Raw genomic sequence first — 9258 nt, 5'->3', positions numbered from 1 at the left:
TTTGGTTCTCAGATCTTTGTTTCTTTCAGTCACTTTTTTTGCAATCAAGGAGAAGTTAAAAAAAACCCTGCTACAGGGAAATGCAAGCATCAGAAAGAAAAATATGCAAAAAAGGCCAGTTCAGTTTATGCAGTGGACATTAAGCAAAATCAAAGCTTGACAACCATTAATATTCTAGAACTATTTAGTCCCCAAGAGAACAATTCTAGGTTGTTTTACATCCTGCTCCTGCCCAGCACTTCTGGAATCAAGCCATTTACATTCAGAAGTTAAGCATGTGTTTAGATACCCTGGTTTCACATATTATGGTTTTAGGTTTATTTTTTGTAATGCTCTATTCATGGCCTTAGATTGACTTTGAAGAGCTCTAAAGACTTTTACACTTCAAAGTAAGCAGTGCCAGGTATTTGCAAACTCCCCTTCTCCTCTCAGGTCAGGCCCCTAGATGGGATTATATTCCTGCCTCCCCTTGCCAGGGACTTGACTTTTTAAAGTATTTACTGGTATCCTCAGAGTTTTGTTCCTGGAGTCAAGATAACAAAAGAATCTCAGTTTTCATGTTTTTCAAAAAAGTATCTTTTTAAAAAAGCTACTGTCCTTCACGATTGCAATAAATTTGAATGTGTGGCCACTAAAATCCCAGAAACCGAAAAAAAACAAAGAAAAAAACAACCAAAAGATTTGCTTCACCTGCTCCCTTCTCAAAACAAAACAACACAGAACAAAAAGTAATGCCTGATGCCTGAATGTCCAGAGGTGGCAATACTGCAAAGTTGACAACCCAGGGCCTCACCCTGCTCCCATTAAGTCAGAGTGAAATCCTGAAATGTTTTGCCATTGATTTCAGTGGCAGCAGGCTAAGGCCCATGGTTTCCCTTAAAAAGCCATAGAGTAATAGTAGGCTTTGGTTCTTTACAGGTTCTTTGGAGCTGTTCAAGTCCATGCCCTCTGCACAGTCATATCGGATATACTGTGATGATGTTCAGGCATGGTGAGAGCAGTAGGAACCCCTTCTACCCCCTACTCTATGTGCAAGTGCACTGGGTAAGGTAACCACCCAACCCTTATTGGACAGCCAGTCCCAAAATGGGAACATCAAGTCCCGGTTCTGAGCTGAATGACTCCAGGACACCATTTGTCCCATATCCCCAGTATTGTGTGCAGGGATCTGGATTTCAGTTTGCCGCAGAAAAATGTGGGAAATGGTGGATTTCCCCTTGAGGGCTGGCAGTGTTCCAACCTGCAAAGGGCTGCTTGGGGCTGGAGGGAGCGGGATGCAGGGGGCTGGGAATATAGCCAGGCAGTGTGGAGAGCAGCTCCCTGAAGACAAGTCTATGGGGAGCAGGGGCACAGCAAAGGTAGGGGGCATAGATTAAGGCCCCCATGGTGAGGGAGGGAGTGGGGCAGGCTTGGCAGCTGGGGCTGAGGGTACTACCCAGCTGAGACAGCACATGGGCCCAGGGCTGAGGTGGAAATGTGTGGTCACGGAGCCTGACTGGGGCATGCGATGGAAGCACCAGCGGTTAATTCAGGGGGCACTGGGGGTGGGGGCAACTCCCCACTGCTGCATGAACTCCTGGGGAAGGGACATGGGGGACACATTCCCCCTCCAGACTTGTCCATGGGGTGGGAGTGGATGTGGTTTGCCCGCTGCAGTCTTGGGGCTCCCTGCCCTGCTGCCCTCCCCCTAGGGCCTCTGTGGCCCAGCAGGTGGGACCTGGTGCAGAAAGGCAGAAAGGCTCAGCGCTGCCACTACCAGGAGTTCCACACTGGCTGCATCACCATGGTGTGACGCCCACAGCCCACACAGCAGCAGCAGGGGCAATGCTGTGGAGTTGTGCCCCCTGCTACTACCAGGTGGGTAAAGGGTGCCTTGCCATGGCAGAGTGGGGCTCCCAAGATACCTCTTACCTGGTATCCCATGAGGTACTGATCAGAAAACTGGAAGATATCAGGCCCAACTGTGGGACTGTCAAGTGGGTGCAAAACTGGTTGCAGGGTAGGACGCAAAGAGTCCAAATGAATGGGCTGGTATCGTCCTGGTGAGATGTGGGCAGTGGTGGACCCCAGGTCAGTACTTGGCCCAGTGCTGTTCAACATCTTCATCAATGACCTGGATGAGGGGGTGAAAAGGCCATTGGCCAAGTTTGCGGACAACACCAAAATATGGGGTTGTGCAGACATACCCACAGATAGGCTGCATATACAAGCAGACCTAGACAGGCTGGCATGTTGGGTGGAACAGAACCAGATGAGGTTCAATGCAGAGAAATGCAAAGTGCTCCATCTGGGAAGGAAGAACCCCCAACACACCTACAGGCTGGGCAATGCCAACCTGACCAGCACTACAAATGAAAGGGATCTGGGGGTAACAATAGACCCCAGCATGAATATGAGCTGGCAATGTGATGTAGTAACCACTAGGGCCAATACAACTCTGGCATGCATTAACCGATGCATCCCCAGTAAAACCAAAGAAGTGATTCTCCCGCTTTACTCAACATTGGTGCGGCTGGAGCTGGAGTATTGTGTTCAGTTCTGGGCACCGCACTTCAACAAGGATGTGCTAAAGCTCGAGAGGGTCCAAAGAAGGGCCACCCGTATGATATGGGACTTGCATGGCAAACTATATGAGGAGAGGCTGAGGGATCTCGGACTCTTCAGCCTAAAGAAAAGAAAAGAAAAGGAGTCCCGAGCCAACAGCAGACAGCCTGCATTCACCCACACCCCCCATAGGCTTAGTTCAGCTCTGCTCTGGCTGTGCCATTGCGGGGCGGTGGGGGAAGGGAGATAGGCTTGTGTCCCATCTTTCCATCTTTGAAAAATGGTCACCCTAGTGCAGGGGGGTGAGAACAGGTCAGGGTCACAGCTTCAACCTTCACCTTAGTGTGCCAGGCAGCATAAACTGGACATGGCTGAGGTAGGAAATAATCTCTGCCTGAAGAAGCAGTTCCTCATCCTCCTCCCCAGGCTGAGCAAAACAACTCCATCACAGTTGCACTCTGAGGAACCTCCCCAACCCTCACACAGGCTGTCCATAACCCTAATACTGTAGCCTAATACCTAATAGAGTGTCTTTCACCCAAGGATCTCACAGATCCTTCACTTCACAGTGTCCTAGTAAGCTGGGGGGTATCAACCTCTCCATCGTACCAGGATGTAATATGGAAACTAAGGCATAAGAAAGTGAAATGGTTTGCTCAGTCATGCAGTGAATCAATGTAAAAGCCAGGAATAGAATCCAGGAGACCCTGTTCTATACTCCATATACTTAGGGATCAACTCTTCCCATTAATTCAGGAGCATCTTTTAAATATGCATGTCTCAGAACATTGCATGTCTCTAAGGAATTCTATCTGCTCCTGTACAAAAAACTAGGAATAATGGCTACAAACTCTTGGAAGACCACTTCAGGCTCAACATCAGGAAAAACTTCTTCACAGTCAGGGTGTCCAGACTGGAATAAGCTCCCTCCAGAGGTGGTGCAATCACCTACCCTGAAAATCTTCAAGAGAAGACTGGATAGTCACCTTGCTGGGGTCACCTGACCTCCAGTTACCTTAGTGCAGGGCGCTGGACCCAATGATCTTCCAATGTCCCTTCTGGCCTTACAATCTATGAAAGTGAATCGATGACTCCAGTGGTGGTGCTACTGGAGGGCTTCAGTTTCTTCGACCACAGCACACACTTCAGGGAGAGAAGACTCCTCAGAAGGGATGGCATCTGCCTCATGCAGAGGGATAAGTCTCTGTTCTTGGCCAGGCTGGCCGATCTTCTAGACAGGGCTTTAAACTAAGATGACCGGGGAATGGGGAAACACTGACTGGAGCATGCCTGGGAACTGCACACAAGAGAACTCCAAAGTTGAGGACACTAGGAGAACCACTCTTGCAAGAGCTGAAGGGATGGTTCTTCCTTAGCATGACAGGAAATCAAGGGTCTCAACTGGATGACTCAGGTGCCTGTACATTAACGCCAGGAGCATGGGGAACAAGCAGGAAGAGCTAGTCTTCCTACTCTCCTTATGTGGGCCTTATGATCTAATAGGGATCACGGAGACCTGGTGGGACTCCTCACATGATTGGAACATACCCATAGAGGGCTACGCCCTGCACAGAAGGGATGGAGTAGGGAAATAATGTAGAGGTGTAGCTCTCTACGTGAGGGAGCAGTACACCATCTTGGAGGCTGACATCAGCTCCAAAGAAGAGCAGCTCGAAACCCTCTGGATCAAACTACTGGGGCCGGGGGCACATGGTGAAAGAGACCTAACTGTATGTGTATACTACAGGCCACCAAAGCAGGGGGAGGACCTCGATCTGGAGTACTCTCGAGCCTTCTTGGTTTAATAGGGATATCATGGTCCTCTTGAAAAAGAAGGAAGAGGCATACAAACAATCGAAGCTTGGGACAGTCCCCAAGGAGGACTATAAAACAACAGCCTGCACTAGTAGGGAACAGATTAGAAAGGCTAAGGCGGTGACTGAATTTAAACCAGCAACAGAAATCAAGGACAATAAGAAGTCCTTCTTTAGGGAACAGGAGGAAAACAAATGGAAGCGTGGGGCCCCTGCTTAACAACTCAGGACAGCTGATTACCAACACTCAGGAGAAAACTGAACTCTTCCAAAACTCGTGGCACTCGGGGGGAGGACCCTGAAGACTAGAAGAGGGCCAATGTTGTGCCCATCTTCAAGAAGGGGAGGAGAGAGGGCCTGGGCAACTACAGGCCAGTTAGCCTAACTTCTATCCCAGGGAAAATCCTGGAAAAATTCATCAAGGATTCTATGTGCGATACATTTGCAGAAGGTAGGATTGTGAATGACAGCCAGCATGGCTTCATCATGGGCAGGTCTTGTCTTACCAACCTCATCTCCTTTTACAACCAGGTAACTCACCACCTAAAAAAGAGAGGAGGTGGACATTGTATACCTAGGCTCCCAAAAGGCCTTTGATCTGGTATCCCAAGATGTTCTCATGAGAAAATTGGAGGATTGCAGGAACCAGATGAAGCTCAATATTGAGAGACATGTAAAATGCTCCATCTGGGGATGAACGATCCCCAACATACTTACAGGCTTGGTGGCACCACGACTGAAAAGGACCCAGGGGTAATAATAGATCATAGTATGAACATGAACCATTAGTATGATGCTGTAGCCAGCAGGGCAAACGATGCTCTGGCATGCGTCAACCAATGCATCTCAAGCAAAACCAAGAAAGTGATTCTTCCGCTTTATTCAGCATTTGGTAAGACTGCAGCTGGAGAACTACATCCAGTTCTGGGCGCCACACTTCAATAAGGACATGGGAAACCTTGAGAGAGTCCAGAGAAGAACCACCTGTATGATCAGAGACTTGCAAGGCAAGCCAAACAAGGTAAGGCTGAGGGACTTGGGCCTCTTCAGCCTAAAAAAGAGAAGGTTGAGAGGGGACTTGGTAGCAGCTTACTGCTACATCAGGGGAATACATCAAGGGCTCAGAGAACAGCTGTTCACCTGGGCACAGGCACCCTTGGCAAAAATCAGGAGTAATGGCTACAAACTCCTGGAAGACCGTTTCAGGCTTAACACTAGGAAAAAATTCTTCACAGTTAGGGTCTCCAGACTGTGGAATAAACTCCCTCCAGAGGTGGTGCAATTGCCTACCCTGGAAATCTTCAAAAAGAGATTGGACGGTCACCTAACTGGGTCACCTCTCCCCAGTTGTCTTTCCTGCCTAGTGCAGAGGGACTGGACCTGATGATCTGGTAGATTATAGGGATCAGATAGACTATAATAAGAAATGAAGTCAAGTGACTTCCTCAGTGCTGCCTGACCAGAAATGCTTCTGCCACTGCCAGGCAGTTGGTTTTAAATTTTGGCTGGACTAAGAATTAATGAGGGTTGCATGTGCATCCCCCTCTCCCCCACCCCCAGACCTCTCCCTGGACACTTGGCAAATGTAGTTCTGCTACTGTGTGTCCTCACCATACACCAGAAGGCCTGTGAGAGAGAGGGGGGCAGTACTGTAGTTCATGTAACTGAGCATGTCCAGTCAACGCATAATTCACTAGGAGCCAGTCTTTCTTTTCCTCTAAAAAAATAGCAAATCAAAATGAACCTGTAGCATCTGATGAAGTAGGCTGTAACCTATCCCAGCGAGTGGTAACTGATGGTGTGGCCTCAACCTGGAGGGCCATCTCCAGTGGTGTCCCCCAGTTCTTGGGCCCATGCTCTTTAACATTTTTATCAGTGACCTGGATGAGGGACTGAAAAGTGCAATGTTTAAGTTTGCAGATGATAACAAGCTGTGGGGCAAAGCAGGCATGTCTGAGGACAGGACGAAGATCCAGGATGACCCTGACAGGTTGGTCCTATGGACTGAATGCAATCAGATGAGGTTCAACAGGGACACATGCCAGGACCTTCACCTGGGTAGGAAGAACCCTCACCATACCTATACGATGGGTGGTGGTCCACTTTTCTATGATTTCTGTTAAAGCTCATAATTCTCTGAACAAATGAGTCTGTAAGGTGCCACCCTACCCTGCCTTCTACAGTAGTTGCTAGTTAAATTATTGACAGCATGGATTCTGATATTTACAATGAACTGAGGCCCACAGAATCCTCTGGCCTCAAGGGACTTATTCCCAATTTACACTAAAGTATCCGAAACAAGAATTTCTTCCTGGTTGCCAGTGACAGCAGCAGGCAAAGAATCAGTTTTGTACTGTACTTTGTGGGATCTCTCTTTCTTTAACCTGGGTTAGACACAGACATCAGCGACACATACACATACACCATCATGCTCCAACACTTACCACACAAGGGGTGTCCCTCTTTTGAAGTGTTCTGATTTCTTCAGCTATAGAAGTCAAAATCCTGGTCCCCTCTGTCCCTTTTGCAATGCTCTAGAAGTTCAAAAAAGTCATAAAGCTTGCTTAATAACCTACCTCTGATTTTCTCAAGGGCACAGACCTGACACAGCCCCGGCACAAGCTGCCTAAACACTTGGGTGTTTTGTTAGCCTGTAGCTGGTGTGGTACCATGATGCAATTTAAAACAGTCCTGTTCTTGATATTTTGGTTCTGAGCTGGAGAAACAACAGATTTTGCTGCTTTTGAAAAGCTGGGGTTTTTCTTCTTAGAAACTTGGGCTCTTCAGTCACATTATTTTCAAGTACATAACAGAGTTGAACCAAACTAAATTTCAAAAATAGGTTTAAAGTTCCTGCTGTGACAATCAAGCCAGTAGTGACTCTTCTAGGTAAGTTAAAAACTACATTCCCAGGTGGTTCCTATTCACACAACTATTCCCTCAGGGCTGAATTGTTCCCCTTGTTTTGTGTCAACTGAGTTTCTGTAAAACTGACTGTTGTTGCTCTTGTTGATAATTTGGATCTTTTTAGAGAGTAGAATAAAAATCATAAAGATATTCTAATATGCTTATTTTAAACAGGACTGTAATGAGAGTATGATGTACAAAAGTTGGAACATAGTCAGACAAAATGGAATCCTTTGAAAGAAAATTAATCTATGGACCAAGAGCACTTGTGGAAAATGTGACCAGAAACCTGAATATTTGGAGAAGCTGAGCACGTGCAAAAAAGGATTATCATGGAAACTGGTTTGCAGCCTTAAATATCAACCTCAGCTATGAAGACTTTAGATCAGCAGAGGAGGGCCTAGATGGTGAGCAAAAGCTGAAGTTTCATCCTCAAATCTATATTAGTGCTATCTTGTTTCCATATATTTAATTTAAATTCTAGTAAGAAGTTAGATATTTATAAGTAAAACTGCACCTGTTTTGTGGTTTTGATTTTTAAATAAATCAGCACCTGCACTTGTTTTGCACAGAACTATTCCTGGCTACAGTATATCAGCTTCATTTACCAGACATGGGTTTCTGAATTTGTCTTATGTTATTTATTAAGATTGTCTTTGCCATGTGCCTATCTGCACTTGTTAAAAGCAGAATTACTTCAGACAGGCTGTGGTGACTTTATTTCCTTCTTTGAAAGGTGAGAAAGTAGATTAGGTGTCTCATGCCTATGAATCAAGACCAAGAAAGGAAATGGTAATATAAACGAGGATTAATTCTACCAGCCAAGGATCTCCCACTGGTGTGAATCAGTAGTGCTCTATAGTCTTCAAGGCAGACAAGGTTCTTTGGGTGAATCTGATATCTTTTATTAGACCAACTTAAATCGTTGGAAAAAAAATTTAAGCAAACTTTCGGATTCAAAAACCCTTCATCAGGCTAAAGAAGTTTCAGCAGTTGGTGTGTGCTCTTCCTGGATGGAATGAAAAGTAAAGAAGCCAGAGGCTGGGCTGGTATAAATACAAGCCAGGCAGTCAGTGAAGATGTAGAGTGAGGAGCCAGTGGGTGAGAGACAGGCTGGGTGGCGGGGAGAGAAGGGGGATGAATAGTAGAGAGGTACCTGGGGAGTCAGATATCTGGCAGGTCATAATGTGTCATGAATCCAATGTCTATATTTAGTCCATGATTTTTAGTACCCAAGAGGTGGATGAAATGTAATATATCTCATCCAGTGCACCAAACACCCTGATGGAGAATACATAGGGAGAGACCAAACAAAAACTGTGCACCAGAGTGAATGCACACCAGAAATCTATCAAAGACAAGAATACTCAATTACCTGTGGAGGCACATTTCTCACAAGAAAACCACTTTCTCTCCAATCTCTAAGTCCTGATCCTCAAAGGAAACTTACAAAACAGAGACGAGCCTATGAACTCCACTTCATCAACTTCCTGGACACTAAAAATCATGGACTAAATATAGACATTGGATTTATGACACATTATGACCTGCCAGACATCTGACTCCCCAGGTATCTCTCTACTATTCACCCCCCTTCTCTCCCCGCCACCCAGCCTGTCTCTCACCCATTGACTCCTCAATCTACATCTTCACTGACTGCCTGTCTTGTATGCATACCAGACCAGCCTCTGGCTTCTTTACCTTTCATCCCATCCAGGAAGAGCACACACCAACTGCTGAAACTTCCTCAGCCTGAGAAAGGGTTTTTGAACCCGAAAGCTTGCTTAAATTTTTTTTCCAACAATTTAAGTTGGTCTAATAAAAGATATCAGATTCACCCAAAGAACTTTGTCTGCCTGTGTCCTTAGATCAACATGGCTACAACCTACACCCCTGTAGTCTTCAATGGAGCAGTGCCAGTTATATCAGCCATTGATCTGGATCTGAATATCCAATTGCAAAGGAGAACTTGTGCCAACAGTACAACTAAGGT

This window comes from Crocodylus siamensis, chromosome 2 (genome assembly GCF_052110815.1).
Source record: "Crocodylus siamensis isolate JL-2025a chromosome 2, ASM5211081v1, whole genome shotgun sequence".
Classification (NCBI taxonomy): Eukaryota; Metazoa; Chordata; order Crocodylia; family Crocodylidae; genus Crocodylus; species Crocodylus siamensis.
Note: the sequence above shows the minus strand (reverse complement) of the source record.